A 19,019-nucleotide genomic window follows, 5' to 3' on the forward strand; every position below is an offset into this window, starting at 1 on the left:
TTGGATACGTACTGTACCCCCAAGTGTTCGTTATTTTTCCGTTGTGTGCGGATAAAATGACGAGCACTTTTCGAAAAAAGGAAAACTTTTGGCAGGCAGAGAGTTTCAATGCCCAGCTGGGGCGTCAGAAATTTCGGCGCCCAGCCCTGGGCGCTGAAAATAACTTGGGCGGTCAATTTTGACGTTTTTGCTTCACATGTTCTTGCGTTTTTTTCGTTTTTTTTTTTTTTTTGTGCCTTGATATTTTGCTTCATAGTTAAAGTTAATTTTGAGGCTGTTTTTGAGGTTTTTTTACTGTTAGCGTGAAACGCATTTTTGTCCAGATTAATTTTTTCTATTGGTGACTCAAAACAGTTTTGAAAATGGAGTTAGGGTGCGGAACTTATGAAGATCTTTGTGGAGGGTATGATGGAATCTTATGTGAAAGCTGTTGGTGGACTCTACGTTTTATGAATTTATTTTTTTTGGTAACATTTGCATTTGTTTTAAATTTTTGATTTCTTTTTGATTTTGGGTTGCATGGGTTGGCTCTCATGATGTCATTGGTTGGCTTTTTGGGTTTTGAGGATGGGATAGTGTGGTTTATTTTGTGGGTTTCGGGAACTGGTTCACATGGCATTATTTCAAAACCGAGTGGGCTTTGTTTGTTGGGCCTATAGTGGGCCGCTTCTTTTTTATTTTGCAAGTATATTTGGTGTTTATTTAGTGTTAGAATAAAAATTTTAGGAAAAATATTACGCCTTTATTGGTTTGGAAAGTAAGGAAAACACACTGAAATAAAACTGACCCATATTCTAAAGGGCCTTAGGACCATCTAAAGTCTCTATTGTTTTTTCTATCAATCTAAAGAACTACTAGGCGCTTTTTACTAATGGTGCTCTATGTGGCTCAAGCCTGGGGTTTAGTCTCATAAAACTTCGGTCCTTCACCGGTACTCATCTTGAATTCCATTCCTTTTGCGTTGACCCACTGATATGTCTTCACCCATCCGTTCTCGACCTCTTCTAGTGTCGATACAGTAGAGATTAACCGGGTTGGATCGAAACTTTCATCTTGTAAAGCTAGGGTAGTCATCGCAGTCTCGTTCTCCATAGGCCTCGATTCGTTAAACAATGTCCATAGAGCCTGGTTGTCCAATATTTCAGCTGTTTTAGTCTTGGTGGGGTGGGGTGCCTCATCCAAGGCGTGGCAGTCATGTAAAATTTCAAATCCGGGTTTCAGCAAGCCATCCTGAACGAAGGGTTCAGGGAAATCACAGCATGGGTGTTCTTCTCCTTCCCGAACAAACATCCCATTAAGGGTCCTTTGATATGGGGGAAGGAGGGTGGTTTGCTTGGCTTTGTTAAGGCGTAGCCTAGATAGGCGGTCAGTAATATCTTCCTCCGTTGGTTCATAACCTAAGCCAAAGGGAGTAGATTTGTCGGGAAAAGGATGGAATGTGCATTCCTTCATCCTTATGCCCAATGGGGTTCCTGGGAAATAACCTTGAGCCAACAGCATTCTAGGGATGACTCGGGATGCATGCGGGTCTAGGAATGCTGGATCATAATCTTCGATGAACTGGATTGCTTCTTCCATTTGAAACCCATAAAGGTCATCTGCAGTTTCGGCTGTTCCAACCATAGTACAACTGACGTCGAGAGGAGGGGCGCGGATTTCTAGTATTACCCCGTTATGGTTAAGCTTAACCATTTGGTGCAAGGTTGAAGCCACACCTCCTAAGTCATGGAGCCAAGGTCACCCCAAGAGGAGGTCGAAAGTGGGCTTGATGTCAATTATTTGAAACTCCGTGGTGCGTGCCACAGGCCTAGTTTGTATGGTAAGGTTGATTTTTCCCAACACAGGCCTTCGGGAGTTATCATAAGCTCGTACCCCTTGTGAGGAGGTTTGGAAGTCATCGCTTCCTAGCCCCAAGCAATGGGCGGTTCGCAATGGGCAGACATTAACCGCCGAACCATTATCTACGAGCGCTAGGGGGATGTTTTGTCCTTTGCATCCAACCACTAAGTAAAGGGCTTTATTGTGAGCACCCCCCTCTTTGGGTAAGTCTTTATCAGTGAAAACTATGGCCTTTTCTCCGGCATCTCTCGTGACATGGCTAACCAATGAGTCAGGTGTGATATCTATGGGTACTGAGATGAGGTCAAGTGAGCGAATAAGCTTTTCGCGATGTTCCTTTGAAGTACACATAAGATCCCAGATGGTCATCTCAGCCTTGGTTCTTTTCAGTTGTTTCAGGAGAGGATTTTCAATGACTTCCGCGACGGTGGCGTGCCGCCCGTTCTCAGGAGTTTGCCTAACCGGGATGTCGTCCATAGGAGGTGGGTGAATATCCGGTTGGTATATCCTTCCAGATCGGGTGAGGTTGTCGACCTCGGGCTCCTGAGGGGTGGTGTCAATGAGAGCATACCCGGGCCAAGTTTCAGTGAAGAGGTCCTGGCCCGAGACTTGAGATAGGTAAATATCTTCAGCATCATCGTTCCACACACCGCACACTTCCCCCTCGATTCGATCCATAGGTACCACAGCGAGTGGTGCACCTTGAGGTGTAATATACACCGCGGGGTCGAAATTCTCTAGTTGGTCGAGAGAGATGTGACAAGAGCCGAGTGGGCTCTTGTTGTTGTTGGGTTTGCCAACGTTAGGGAGAGGTATTACTTCATCCTCTATCATGTCCTGGATCGTATTTTTTAGATGCCAGCAGTTTTCAGTGTCATGCCCATTTCCTTGATGGAATTTGCAGTAAGTACCTTCGACCCAATATTTGTTTTTGAGAGGAGGGTCACGGGTGGGGCCCATAGGTCTCATCTTTCCTTGATTAGTTAGTCTTTCAAAGGCTTGTACCAAAGTTGACCCGAGTGGGGCAAACTTTCGGTCTCAGACCCATCTTACAGGGTATCTTCGGGCGGGAGCCTCTTCTACAGCATGGACTTCTTGGGCTTGAGGTGTGCTACCCCGATTATAGGTGTTGGTCTTATATGCAGGTTTGCTCTGTATGGTTTTGGCGAGGTCGTCCTCGATTTTTATTCCCACATCATAAACCCTTTTGAAAGTGTCGAGTCCCAGGTACCTAAGGTGTTGCCTGTAGGGCGGGTCTAAGTTGTCAATGAATTTTTGGACCAATTCTGTTTCGGGAGGCCTATTGATTACCTGGGCCGCCTGGTCCCTCCATCTAGAAAAGTAGGTTGTGAAACCCTCATTTTTCTTTTGGAAGAGAACTTCCAGCTCGCGCATGGTGACTTGGAAATCCATGTTCGACGAATATTGCTTGATGAAGACATTGACAAAGTCTTCCCAAGTGTGGAAGAGCTTAGGGTCCTGGTGATAGTACCATTTGAGCGGCACAGGTTCCAAGGACAAAGGAAAGGCAGGTAGGTACATGGACTTGTCCACGCCTTTCAAGTTCATGGTATTCACAAAGCTCAGTAGATGATCACGGGGGTTATCCGTGGCCTTGAACTTTGGTAAGTCAGATGAACTGAACTTTTCTGGTAACTTGCCAGAAAAAGGTTCAGGCTCGAGGGAGAAGTATTTGCTCCCCATGGTTTGCTGTAGGACCATTTTTTCGATCCTCTTCTCGTTTTCGAGGTCATTTTTGGCTTGCGCAGCCGCTAAGGCTTCATTTTCCATTTTCAGTTGGCCCATGAGTTGGGTCATTTGGACCATCTGGTCTCGCAAATCTTCGATGGACATGTTTGGGGGTGCGAATCGAGGTTGGGGAAGCGGAGATCCTTGAAATGAGGGACGACGGACGGAGCTTGGGGTTTCTAAACCTGATGTTGGTGATGTATCTTCGAGACGTACTAGCCGTTGATTCCCTGATCGGCACCAAGTGGCAGGACCGGTCCTAGGCATAAGATAAGCTAAAGTTTAGGTTCCCAAAGTTTCAAGCATTACTTAGTCTAGACTTCGACTCTCTAAATTGGTTTTTCACTTTTTCGCTCTTTCTTTTGTCGGTACACTTTTTGGGGGTTTTTTTTTATTTTGGTCATTCTTTGGATTTTCGAAACATTTGCCCGTGTGACATTCATAGTTGTTAGCATGTTCGGTTTTGGTGCCGAGCATTGCCGTCGTAGGAGGCCTAACGACGACACAAAGAGTTATTAATTTTTCACGAGTCGCCTTTGAAATCGAGTGCTTTCCTTACGCCCTCGTAGAAATTCTTTTGATGAATATTTTTTGTGGCTACGTACTTTCTTTTTGCTTGGGCACCGAGGCTGCTGCGCCTGACCAGAAAGTCAAGCAGCAACTTCAGCGCCCAGCTGTGGGCGTGAGAAATTTTGGCGCCCAGCCAGGGGCGTTGAAAATGCGTCCCTGGCTGGTTCTCGTTTTCTGTTTTCTGTTTATGCGACTTCGATTTGTGTGCTTGCCTAATAACGTCCTTTACGCGTGACAGCGATTGTGGGATTCGTTACAGGCCATCCCGAGCGTCGCTTATTTTGTGGCGATCATTCGGGTTTGCGGAACACGTGTTTCGGTATAACTCTTTGGCAAGTTAGTTCATGAATGTTTGGGCAACTTTTAAGGTCATTGGTTTTCTAGGATAGTTTGTCACACACAATCACATATTTCGCTACACATAACTACATTACAAACATGGATTTGAAAATTAAATATGCCACGTAGTATATGATAGGCTTCTATGGGTAGTTTATTTGCGCCTGGCTTGGTACCGCTTCTATCGTAGATCCAACACATGCCCCGGTCAAGGTAGTGTCTTCAACAGATGAACTTCGCTCAAGAGGCCAACCCGCAAGTGCAAGCCAAGGGGGCATGCAGGCGAGAGGGACCTAATGGGCGAGCGATTGGGTTCGGGATAGGTGTACTACCTGCACAAGTACCGAGTGGGAAACATGCGCGGCGTATACACCCCCCTATTGGCGAAAAGGTATCCTTAGTCCCAACTCCCGAGGGAGCCGAGATTCGTTATGATGTTCTGCCCGTTCACATTAATATGCTGATTTTCAGGTCGTCCCAACTTGATGGGGAAATAAACGCGGGGTAGGATCGTTTCACCCTTCGGCTATTTTTATTACCTACAAGCACGAATATTTCCTTCACTATCCCCAGTGGAGTCGCCACTGTGAGGGGGTCGAAAAAGCGCGAGGCTAATGCGTGACCTGTCCCTCGTGGGTGTGACGATTCTTTTTATTCAATCAAGTGTAATTGGATTTCCTGTGAGTATACACCCAATTGACTAGTAATATAGGAGTCGCCATTCAGTTTTTAACGACAATGAGAAAAACTGACAAAACCCGGTTATCGTGACATAAAGGGAGTGCAATTATGTGTGACCACGACGGCCGTAGGTTCCCTTGTGTTCCCTGGTGTGGGGATCTCTCAATATACACCCGCAAGGTTGAGATTGAGGGTTCGGGGGACTGTAACTACCGAGAGGAGTAATTCGCTCGTCGATAACTCCAGAGGCAGGATATCCTTACTAGCTCAGCATAAATAATTGAAGGGACATGCGTTAACTATTAAACTAATCTGAATTGATTTTAGCAATATGCAACATATAATACTAATTCGATCGTGATTATCTGATTTAAATATCATTAAGGGACCTAGCATGATAATCCGATTTCCCAAAAATATTATATTTATTAGGCGTGATAGAACAATCATATTAGGTTAGTTTAACAGTTCATAAAAAGGGCGAGGAAAGCAGTTAAATCATCGAAAAGGGACACATTACGACGCACCCTTGAGAGGTGCGTCAGGGTTCTCAGAAAACTAACCACTTTGACTTTGCTATTTCTCCTTTTTATTTAACGAATCTCGATTATGGGACAGGATACGTTCTGTTCGATTTATGGATCGATTGCGACAGAACGCGTGAACAGTTTCGCAGTGAGAGGCTTAGGCTAAGGGGTTTTGAGTCAATACTCAGAGCATATTATGTGTTGTTGTGTGTTGTTTCACGTCGAAACTAGGGGTCTATTTATAGGGAAGAGTTCGTGGAAAGATAGAATTGCAGAGTTCTAATCCACAAAGAATTAGGAAAAAACACGTACCCAGGTATTTTCAGCGCCTAGGCCTGGGCGCCGAAGATTTCGGCGCCCAGAGCCAGGCGTTGAAAATAGGGTCTGGGCAGTTTTTTGTTTAGTCAGATTCGGATTCTAAAATCCGTAGAGTTTGAGATTAATTTGAGTTTTTTAGCGCGTATCAATTTGTGACGGAATGCGTCTGGGCCCGTTACGAACTCTAGGCTCGTTAGGATTTTAATTAATACGTAACTCTTATTTCCGAACCCTATTAGGAATAGGATTCACGCGGTTTTCTATCTCATTTAGGATTTATGTTGGAATGCAACACCTAATTCTGACAGGTTTCTATCTTTTATGATTTTGCCACTTTTAGAAGCTACCTTTTACGGCAATTACTACTTTTAGCAGGTTTCCATAAATAGCAGGTTTCGGGTGAAATGAAATGGGGAATCGAGATTCGTTTATTTTATAGGAGATGCGTTGTCAAGTGGAGTTCTTATGCTTTCATCATCGAACCTTTCCGTTGCGGGAATGGGGACAAAAGTAGGTGTCTACAGTTTGTATCAATCATCCATACTAACATGTTACAGTTCTCTTAGTGAAAAATAAGTTCAATAAGTTTGCCCAACAGTATTAAACATGCACATTCCATATAACCAAGTTCATCCATAATATCAACATCACCAAGTTCAACAATAATATCAACATAACCAAGTTCAACAACAAATTCAACATGGTTTCAACAATTAGCACACATTCCAAGCACGCAGGTATGTACGTACCTTGTGTAAAAAAACTGATAGGCCACTTTAACACTTTCAAAAGTCGCCTAAAGAGAATTCTCCGCCTAAACAACCAACAAGTAGTCTCAATCAATTTCTAATCATTGACAACCATAATAAAGCATTCTAAATGCATCCTAAATATATTTAGAACTTTCCCCAATATCAAAACTTGAATATTTGATTTCCTAGCATCATAATTATTGAACTAGTGATTGAAATTCGTTGAAAACTTTTGCAAACATCGTACTTTAAATTTTCAGCAATATAAATTCATTTAAAAGCTTCACCAAGGTCAATCTACGTTCCTAGTATCTCAAAACAACCAATTCAATAATTCATACTCAACCTATCATGATTAAAAATCATAAAAACCTTGAATTTCATACTTTAAACAATCAAAATTCATATTTCAAAGTAATTTGATAATCTGAAAATTAATAACTTTATTATATAATTTGCATAATCTGAAATTTATAATTTAAATTACAAAAATCATCACTTTAATTCAAGAAACATAATTCAAATTAATAAATCATAAATAAGCCCTAACTTATAATTCAATCAACCAAAACTTGAAATTAATTCGTTTATAAACTCAACCAACATCTGAAAATCATGTTCAAACCATAAAAATTATGAATTTAATATCAAGAACATAATTTAAATTAACAATTATAATTAATTAAAATAATTAGTTACTTAGGGTTTAAGAAATAACCAAGAACCAAAGAGGAGAGAGAGGTTTGGCCGGCTGGTAGGTGGTGGCTCACGACGAGCTTGACCGGCTGATTGTTGGCTGGCCTAGGTCGCGGTAGCTGCGCGACAGTCGAGGACGTTAAGGGGAGGACGAAAACAGAGGGGAAGGAAAGAGGGAAGACGAAAAAGAAGGATGAAGAGGAGGGTGTTACCGTACTGGCGGCGGCTAAGGAGTGCTGGACGGCGGCGGCTCGGCGACGGCGTGGAGGGAGAGAGGACGGCTGAGGGTGAACGTGAGATTGGAGGAAGGAGTTTCCTCTTTTTTTTTTTCTTTCTTTGGTTTCACGTGAGTATGGAGGGGAGAGAGGAGGGTTTGGTTTGGTTTGTTTTACGTGAATGAGAAAAGAGAAGGGAGTATGGTTTTGGGGGTTTTGTTGGTTTGGGCTTTGCCCAATTGGGCTAGGAGTAGAATTTAGGTTGCTGAATCCGAAATGGTTAGGATTTGCTTTCTAATTTCAATAGAACGTGATTTCAAAATCCGAATTCGTTTTAATGTAAAATTCAAAAATCAATTTTGATTTCATAAATCATTTAAAATATTCAAAATGTAATAACATAATTATATTTTAATTACATATTCATTTCTAAAATTCGTAAATTACATTTAAATATATTAAATATACGTTAAAATATATAAATAAAATATAATAAAATTACGGGGGATTACAAGGCACTCACAATAGTTATAACTTCAACCCCTATCACAAGCTTAATACTCATAATTTGGTCACTCTTTCGAGACACGTCCACTACATCCGCACTAAGTTCTCGGTCAATAAGGATATCTACCCCATTCCTACCCCTAGCTTTTCTCGAATACCAAAGCTTATAACCCCATGGAGTTATTTCTCTTGCCTTGTTTCAAACCCACTTGGTCTCCTGCAAACATAATATGTTAATTCTCCTCTTTCTCATAACCTCTAGTAATTCGACTGATCTCTTTGTCAAAGAGCCGACATTCCAAGTCCAAAACGCATCCTGCTACCCCTACCCTGTAACACCCCAACAATTCCCTTTTTCTAAAATAACCTTTTATAAATATAACTATAGAGAATTATCAAAGTATTATCGCCCGTGTAAAAACGTAACGGCTTATTCAGAATTTTGCAGCGGAAAACAGAAAACTAACATTTAGGTTTATAAATAATCGATTACATAACAAGTCCAAAAACCAATTAACGGAAATAAGGAAATACGAATAGTACGACAATTTCAAATCCAAATTAACAAACCAAATCACTTAACAAAGCAAATCTAACTACAAGCTCTCTAATCCCGATCCCAATGATGCATCATCTTCAAACCTGTAGATGGGAAACGCTTATTGATCCGTAGAGACTGCTCACCAAAGATGGGTCATCACAGGATCAATAAGGCATAGCCATGATCAGCACACACAAACAAAGCACGTAATCAGCAAAGCTGAGTACTACATACTAAAAACCATAATGATCCTAACATGATACTATCAAACGAACCATCCTATCATGATACTAATAAACATAAATAAAGGCAGACAAAACATGATAATTTGACGACCATACTTAACTAGACTAGGCTAGACTGGACTAGACTTTTATAACAATAATATTATTTTAATTGAAATAGGCAATGGACCGAGTTTTCTAGCTAGAGGCTTCACTAAGGAAGACGAGGTACGGGCGCGACTCCGTAACCTCAGTGACCTGCGATATCGAGGAACGTTTGAATAAAAATAGGACACGGTGATCAATCCGGTCCGAGATAAAGGCCATGGGCTACCACCATGAACCCCAACTCCTGTTTGTCCGTCACTTTAGACGTGCACAGTCTAAAGCTATTGCTACTCAGTTTCACTTTACACGATTTACAAATTGAAACCCTGTTATGACTCAACAATCACATAAGGCATACAATCCACATTTATTCACAACTGTTTTTATCTTGGAATTAAGTAAGTGATCACAAAGGTATCAAACAAGACTCATTCCAATTAAATCCAACCTTTCCTTTAATACTGATCAACCCCTCTATATGGGTATAAGGTTTCAACTTACTGAACAAGGTCCTCGGTCCTCATAAAGTACTGAAAAGCTAAAAGGGAACAACAATCAACCGATCTGAATCAATATATACAAAGTAATCTAGTGTTCCCAATCAAACATGTTTGCATCAATCATCCATACTAACATGCTATAATTCTCATAATGCAATATATATGCTTAACATGTCCATCCAACAATATTAAACATGCACTTTCAACATAACCAAGTTCATCAACAATTTCAACATAGTTTCAACAAATCACACACATTCCAAGCACACAGGTATGTACGTACCTTGTGTAAACAAACTGATAGGCCACTTTAACACTTTCAAAAGTCGCCTAAAGAGAATTCTCCGCCTAAAACAACCAACAAGGATTCCCAATCAACTTCTAATCATTCGCAACAATAATAAAGCATTCTAAATACATCCTAAATATATTTAGAACTTTCCCCAATATCAAAACTTGGATATTTACTTTCCTAGAATCATAATTATTATATTAATGATTGAAATTCATTGAAAACTCTTCAAAACATCATACTTCAAATTTCCAGCAATACAAATTCGTTTAAAAACTTTCCCAAACCAAATTATCATGCTTATAACACAAAAATAATAGTTTTAATAATTCATACTCATTCCACCATGATTTAAAGCCATTAAAACATTAAATTCATGCTTTAAATAATTCAAATCCTTGTTTCAATATAGTTACATAATCTGAAAATTAAATTATTATTTAAGCATAATATATAATCTGAAAATTAAATTATTATTTAAGCATAATATATAATCTGAAAATACTAATAAATCATAAAAAAAATCATAAATTTAATTCAAGAAACATAAATCAAATTATTAAAACATAATTAAACATTAATTAGTTTTAAGGGTCTAGAAATAACCAAAAGTGAGGAAAAAGGTTGGTCGGAGGTGGTGCAACAGCGCGGTGGTGCAACGACAAGGGGAGAAGCCGGACGGCCGACGGTCAGACCGACTCTAGGCGGAGGAGTACGGCGGTGGTTGTGGTGCCTTGCGCAAGGAATACGAAGAGAAGAAGAGTGCTGCGCGTGTGGAGGAGATAGGAGGAGGAGGGTGGCCGACGGATGGCGGCACGACAACAGGAGGTCGGTGGAAGCAGGCAGGAGGTCGACGCAGGTGGCTGGTGGTGGTGGCAAAGTGGTGGTTGCTGGGGCAATAATAGAAACAGCCAAGTAAAGAGATTGAAAAAAAAGAACGAGAGGAAGAAAGAACGAAGCAATACAGGGAGAAGGAAGAGGTTACCGACCGGAGGACGACTAGTGGTCGGGTGGTTGGTCGCCGGAAGTCGAGCTTGGTGGCTGTTGTGGTTGCTGTGGGGAAAACGGAATAATCGAGTGAAGAGCGGGGCAAGAAAACGAACGAAAGACAAATGAAGAAGAAGGAGTTACCTACGAGGGACGACGGTGGTCCGGTGGCTGGCGGCGGCGGTTGGGCAGTAGCAGCAAGGGGGAGCAATTCACAGTTCACGTGAAAATCCTTGAAGGAGAGAAGGGTTTTTGTTGGTTTGTTATTTTTACGTAAAATTGAAAATGAAGGGAGGAGAGAGTTTTGGGTTTTATTAGTTTGGGCTTCACCCAATTGGGCTAAAATTAGGATTTAGTTTTAGAACTTGAATCCAAAACCGGTTAGGATTGTTTTTCAATTTCGAACGTGTTTTCGTAATTCAAATTCTTTTCAACATAAAATTCTAAAATTATTTTAATTTCATAAATCGTTGAAATATTTAAAACGTATAAAAATAAATATTCGTTAATTATATATTTATTTCTAAAATTCGTAAATTCTATTTAAATATAATTAACTATACATTAAAATATATTAATAAAATTTATAAAATTACGGGGGATTACAATCTACCCCTCTTAAAAGAAGTTTCGTCCCGAAACTTGACACGAAAATTCACACATTATTCAAAAGTTTTCAACTTATTCTTACAGAAGAAATACTTGTGCCACTCATATGCACTCTTTTGCCCACTTAAAGTTGCTTGTGTTACTCATGAATACAATTTTCTTATGCGGAGAATCTATTTAGTTGCATCAACATGCATAAGTTGCTAAAAATGAGCATAAAATGCATAAAATTGCCATAAAAATAGGTAAAAAGCGCGAATTTCTATCGCATTCTACCCCCTTAAAGAAAACGAGTTACGCCCTCGTAACTCATCTCAGGGAATAATTCTGGATATTTCTAATTCAACGAATCCTGTTCTCAATACAACATTTTCACGGAGGTCATTCCAGTAAGTGGGATTTCTACACTTATTTGCATACAACGCCTCAATAGGTGCCATCTTAATGCTCGCATGGTAACTATTTTTGTAAGAAAATTCAATCAAATCTATGTGGTTCTTGACTACCCTTAAAGTCAATTGCACAGGCTCTCAACATATATTTTATAGTTTGGTTAGTCCTCTCAGGCTGACCACCAATTTCAGGGTGGAAAGCAGTACTCTTTTTTCAATGTTGTCCCCAAGATTCAACTGGACCTTATTGCTAGAATTTCAGACTTTTGTGCTCGGTAAGGATCTTACTTGTTGCCCTATAAAGGTAATGTCTCCAAATATTCGCAGATAACACAATAGCAGTTAGCTTTAGGTCATGGGTAGGGTAATTAGCCTTATAAGGTTTCAATTTATGCGAACAGGTGCGGAGGTCAAACGCTCTTTTAAAATCTAGAAAGCTTGCTCACATTTCTCACTCCCCTTGAATTTCGATTCCTTTTTCAACAAGTTGGTTATTGGTTTTGCTTTCTTCCGAAATTCTTTCACAACCTCCTATAATGGTCACCTAGGCCTAGAAAACTTCAGATATCGGACGCGTTCTTTGGACTAGGTCACTCACTCACAGCTTGAATCTTAGCATGATTTACAGAAACTCATTCTGCTCAACTTTTCCTTTTTACCGAACCTCATCACGCCTTTCATGGATGCATAACTTTGGGCTTAACTCTTAGCTCTTTCACCAATTCATATAATTCCTCCCATCTTTTCAAGACACCAAATGATTTCTAGCGATATTGGACCACTCGAATCTTCTCTTAAATTTATTCCTTTACGTAACCTAGTTTTCAATCAATTTGGTCCTTCACTTTCCCGTCGGTGTCACTTATACACACATGACTTCAAGATTTCCATACTTCATCTAATAAAACTACATTATTTCTAAGCGTCTCCAAATAATCCTCAAGTGTTTGTCATGCTCTTTCTCATTCCTTGAATAAATCATGATATCATCAATAACATAATAACGAACTTAATTCGGAATTCGTGGAAAATCTTATTCATCAAATCCATAATTATGGCAGGTGCATTGGTTAACCCAAAAGACATTACTCTAAACCCATAATGACAATAACGTGTCCTAATGAGGTCTTAGGCCCTTATCAGCTATTCTCAATTGGTGGTACTTCAAACACAAATCAGTCTTCGAGAACACACTCGCCCAATTCAATTGGTCCAATATGTCATCTATCCTAGGCAAAGGATACTTGTTCTTGATGGTGTTTAGTTCCCTAAAATCAATGCATAATTTCATACTCTTGTCTTTCTCCTTAACAAACAACACAGGAGCTCCCCACGGTTATGCACTAGGCCTAATATACCCCTTAACGAAACAACTCTTACAACTGTGTCTTAATTCGCTCATTCAGGAGGTGCCATGCTATAAGGTGCCTTGGATATAGGTGTCGTTCCAGGATTTAACTCTATAATGAACTCAAGGGCTCTAGCAGGTGACATACTCGCAATTCCAGTCGTAGACACATCAACGAATCCAATGACCATGGGAACATCCTCGATTTTCACTCAAACTTCTTTACTCACCTCTAACACACTACAGAAAAATAGTTTACACTCTCTATTCATCAATTTCCTCACTTGCATTACAGAAATAACTAAAGGTTCTTGGATTTCTCAAAACGTCTACATGAGGTCAACTTTCCAATAGGGTTCCTTAAACTTACTTTCTGAATTTCACAGTCTACCTTAGACTTGTACAAGCTTAGCCAATCCATTCCTAGAATTACATTTAGGTTTCCCAGATTAAACTCTATCAAAACAGAAGGAAAACACAATCTTTTATCTTCAAAGGCAAGTTCTTAAACAACTTGGTACACCTTAAGGTTACACCAGTAGGTATACTAACAGGTAAATCAATCACCTCAAAATCTACTAAATTTTGACTCTTAATAAGAGACGACGAAACAAAAGCTTCTTCCGAATCACATAATGTTTTAACTAACACGAAGTTAATAGAAAAAGTACCATGAACTACTTCTGCAGAATGTTCAGCTTCATTCCTACTCATCACGAACAGTTTGCCTGGAGCCTTATTATGGTTGTTGTTCTCATTGGCAAACTAATTATTGTGGTTTCCCTGACTGTTTTGCGACCCTACAGGCTTCGAACTCTGATTTCCGGATTGGTTATACCCTGGCTATCCCTGGTTACCACTCTCATTACCATTTTTGCCCCTTTTTCTGCTTAGTAAAGCACTCATACTCTCTATGCCCCTTTTTCTGACAATGGTTGCAGGTCACTAATCCCCCTTTGCAGTTTCTACCAGGATTGTTGTTACTGCACATCTTACAGTGATACACTCTCTCATATTGGTTCCTATTGTTGTGCCCCTGATTGTTCCTTCCTTGAAAATTTTCATTTCCATTTCCATTCCTATTCCCATTCATATTCCTCTTGAAATTCCCTTGGTATTCCCCAGCCTTAAACTCTTTTCTTTTCTCCCCAACAACATTTTTCTTGTCCCTTCTGGACTACAGGCCATAAATATGAGCAGCTCCCCCTTACACAATATATAAAGACGTAAAGGTTTCCCCACGAAATCCTAAGGTGGTCATGCTATAAGTCTGCATAGTATTCAGCGATGGTCATGCTTCCCATACTAAGGTTTATGAATTCCTAAGCTTTTTGCTTTCTCATAAAAGGTAGCGTAAAATTTTCCCCTTAAGGTAGTAACAAATGAATCCTAATTTAATCTCTCAGCAGCGCTAAGCCTAGCTCTATTCTCTCTCCACCATAAATCAGCTTCGTCTTTCAAGTACATGACAACTTGACCCACTCTCATGTTCTCAGGACAGTTCACAGCCCCAAACAATTTCTCAAACTCTCCAACCCGGTTTTCTAAAAAGGTAGGGTCAGCTTTTCCGCCAAGAGGCGAATAACAGCAGCTATGTCATTATTGTTGGTCATCCTAGAGCGCGACTTGGAAGTAATATATTCTACTTTAGGTATAAAACATCACTTAATTGTAATCCCCCGTAATTTTATACATTTTGTTTATATATTTTAACGTGTATTTAATATATTTAATATATATATTTAAATATAATTTACGGATTTTAGAAATGAATATGTAATTGAAATATAATTATTTTATTTCATTTGGAATACTTTTAATGATTTACGAAATCAAAATGCATTTTCGGATTTTACGTCAAAACGAATTCGAATTACGAAATCACGTTCGATTGAAATTAGAAATTTGGATTCTAACAACTTAAATCCTACTCCTAGCCCAATTGGGAAAAGCCCAAACCAAAAATAAAAACAAAACCCAAACCAATACTCCCTTTCTCTTCTCTATTTTCACGTGAAACCAAAAGAAAGAGAGCAAACCCTCCTTCTTCAACCTTACGTACAACTCAGCCGTGTCCTCTCCTCCGCCTTTCTCTCCACGACGCTGTCCCATCCGCCACAGCCACCGGCGACCTAACGCCGGTAATCCTCTTCTCCGTCGTTCCCTTTCTTCCTCCGTTTACGTTCTTTCCTTCCCCTGTTTTCGTTCTCCTCCTAACTTTCTTGATTGTCGCGCAGCTGCACCGCGACCCAGGCCAGCCACCACCGTCCGCCGGTCAAGCCTTGCCGCGAGCCACCCTCTGTCAGCCGGCCAAACCCCTCTCTCCTCTTTAGTTCTTGGTTATTTCTTAAACCCTAAGTAACTAATTATTTTAATTAATTATAGTTGTTAATTTAAATTATGTTCTTGATATTAAATTTATAATTTTTATGGTTTGAACATGATTTTCAGATTTGGGTTGAGATTATAAACGAATGAATTTCAAGTTTTGGTTGATTGAATTATAAGTTAGGGCTTATTTATGATTTATTAATTTGAATTATGTTTTCTTGAATTAAAGTTATGGTTTTTGTGACTTAAATTATGAATTTAAGATTATACGAATTATATAATTAAGTTATTAATTTTCAGATTATCAAATTACTTTGAAATATTAATTTTGATTGTTTAAAGTATGAAATTCAAAGTTTTTATGATTATTAATCATGGTAGGTTGAGTATGGATTATTGAATTTGTTGTTTTGAGATACTAGGAACGTAGATTAACCTTGGTGAAACTTCTAAATGAATTTATATTGCAGAAAATTTAAAGTACGATGTTTGCCAAAAGTTTTCAACGAATTTCAATCACTACTTCAATAAATATGATGCTAGGAAATCAAATGTTTAAGTTTTGATATTGGGGAAAGTTCTAAATATGTTTAGGATGCATGTAGAATGCTTTATTATGGTTGCCAATGATTAGAAATTGATTGGGATTACTTGTTGGTTGTTTTAGGCGGAGAATTCTCTTTAGGCGACTTTTGAAAGTGTTAAAGTGGCCGATCAGTTTGTTTACACAAGGTACGTACATACCGGTGTGCTTGGAATGTGTGCTAATTGTTGAAACCATGTTGAATTTGTTGTTGAACTTGGCTATGTTGATAATATTGTTGAACTTGGTGATGTTGATATTATTGACGAACTTAGTCAGGTTAAAATTGCATGTTTAATACTGTTGGATGGACATATTGAACCTATAGTGCATTATGAGAAATATAACATGTTAGTATGGATGATTGATGCAAACATGTTTGATTGGGAACACTAGATTACTTTGTATATGTTGATTCAGATCAGTTGATTGTTGTTCCCTTTTAGCTTTTCACTACTTTATGAGGGCCGAGGACCTTGTTTAGTAAGTTGAAACCTTATACCCATATAGAGGGGTTGATCAGTATTAAAGGAAAGGTTGGATTTAATTGGAATGAGTCTTGTTTGATACCTTTGTGATCACTTACTTAATTCCAAGATAAAAATAGTTGTGAATAAGTGTGGTTTGTATGCCTTATGTGATTGTTGAGTCATAACAAGGTTTCAATTTGTAAATCATGTAAAGTGAAACTGAGTAGCAATAGCTTTAGACTGTGCACGTCTAAAGTGACGGACAAACAGGAGTTGGGGTTCATGGTGGTAGCCCATGGCGTTTATCTCGGACCGGATTGATCACCGTGTCCTATTTTATTCAAATGTTCCTCGATATCGCAGGTCTCTGAGGTTACGGAGTCGCGCCCGTACCTCGTCTTCCTTAGTGAAGACTGTCGGACGGTCAACTCGGTCCATTGTCTATTTCAACTAAAATAATATTATTGTTATAAGTCTAGCCTAGTCTAGTCAAGTATGGTCGTTAAATTATCATGTTTCGTCTGCCCTTATTTATGTTCATTAGTATCATGTTAGGATTGTTCGTTTAATGGTATCATGTTAGGATTATTATTGTTTTAGTATGTAGTACTCAGCTTTGCTGATTACGTGCTTTGTTTGTGTGTGTTGATCATGGCTATGCCTTATTGATCCTGTGATGACCCATATATCTTTGGTGAGCAGTCTCTAAGGATCAATAAGCATTGCCCATCTACAGGTTTGAAGATGATGCATCATTGGGATCCGGATTAGAGAGCTTGTAGTTATATTTGTTTTATTAAGTGATTTGGTTTGTTAACTTGGATTTGAAATTTGTCGTACTATTCGTATTCCCTTATTTCCGTTAATTGGTTTTGGACTTAATATGTAATCGATTATTTATGAACCTAAAAGTTAGTTTTATGTTTTCCGCTGCAAAATTCTGAATAAGCCGTTACGTTTTCACACGGGCGATAATACTTTGATAATTCTCTATAGTTATATTTATAAAAGGGGTTGTTTTAGAAAAAGGGAATTGTCGGGGTGTTACATTAATAGTGTCCTATACCACGTAATATCGCCCCAACAGACAGAATTCACGTAAATCAAACAATCATTTACGAATGTGCAACAATTATTTACGAAGGTGCAATAATCATTGCAAAATAATCCTCCTCGATCATTCGTGAACGACATTCACATAGAGGACATCCGATCGAGGGAAAACAAATCAAATTCAATCATTACAAATAATAATAATAAAAGAAATTATTCCTCTTCGCGTGCCCAAACTAAATCATTGACCACAACTGGATAATTAAATATTCAACTTTAATTCCTCAAAAGAAACTTGTATTCCTCAAAATAAACTTTTATTCCTCAAAAGAATATTAATAACAATTTCTAAACCATAATAACGTACTTGTCCCAAAATAAAATGAAAGTTCTATGATATAAACACAAACTATTGTTGGCGAGTTATGGAATTCTCAAATTGGAAACGAATATTTTAACTTTTATTGCTAACTCTATAAAGGTTTAGTACATCCTTGAAAAGAATAACGAATAATCAAACTTTTATTGCTTTAACTTTAAACTGATGTAGCTTTGCTACTTATTCTTTAACATAGAACTAAGTAACTATTACAACTTCAAATGTATAAGGCATCTTGCCTATCTGCTCTTTCCTTGGAAACTTGCGGAGTGAAATCTAGATCTTCAAGATTCGTCGAACTCTTCCTCCAGCTCCCTATCTGAATCACTAGAGATTTCAATAGTAGGCTCATGGGCCCCTGGGTTAGGGTTTTCTGCCTCAACCCCTATATTCTCGTCCTCAATGGCTACATCATTTCCCTCTAGATCATTATTTACACCCACTCCCATAGGTTCCTCAATAAATGTGTCCCAAGCATGACTCCCTATGTCGTCTTTACCCTCCTTGAATCGACTTTCTGCTACCTAAATAATGATGGTCGTAATCTCTGAGTCGTATCTCCAACTACCATCTTAGTCCATACTTAGCCAAATTTGGTGTTCCATCATTAGAATGCAAGTCTTTAAACCTATCTTTGAGTTCTAGGTATGGCATTTGGTTAGGTAAGCAATGAACAATAGTGGATGATATGATGCCTTCTCTCATTAAGGTGGCTTGGTCTTGTATCCTAGCAAAATACTCACATCCAAACACGACTTGGAATCCTATGGTGGTGTACTTGGAAAGCCACATTTTATTCCTAAAAGAAACAACTTAAAGTCTCACTAACGATTTCCAAACCAAACTATAATCAAAGTTCAACAAAGCAATAAGTTAGGTGGAATCAAACAATTTCTCAAATGCACATTTAAATGCAACACTTGAACATTTAACACATGCATATAGCAATTAACTTCTTATGCTAGAATTAACTAGCTACTAATGCACACGTAATTCTATCCTATATGCC

Source organism: Spinacia oleracea, chromosome 5 (assembly GCF_020520425.1).
Source record: "Spinacia oleracea cultivar Varoflay chromosome 5, BTI_SOV_V1, whole genome shotgun sequence".
NCBI classification, from domain to species: Eukaryota; Viridiplantae; Streptophyta; class Magnoliopsida; order Caryophyllales; family Amaranthaceae; genus Spinacia; species Spinacia oleracea.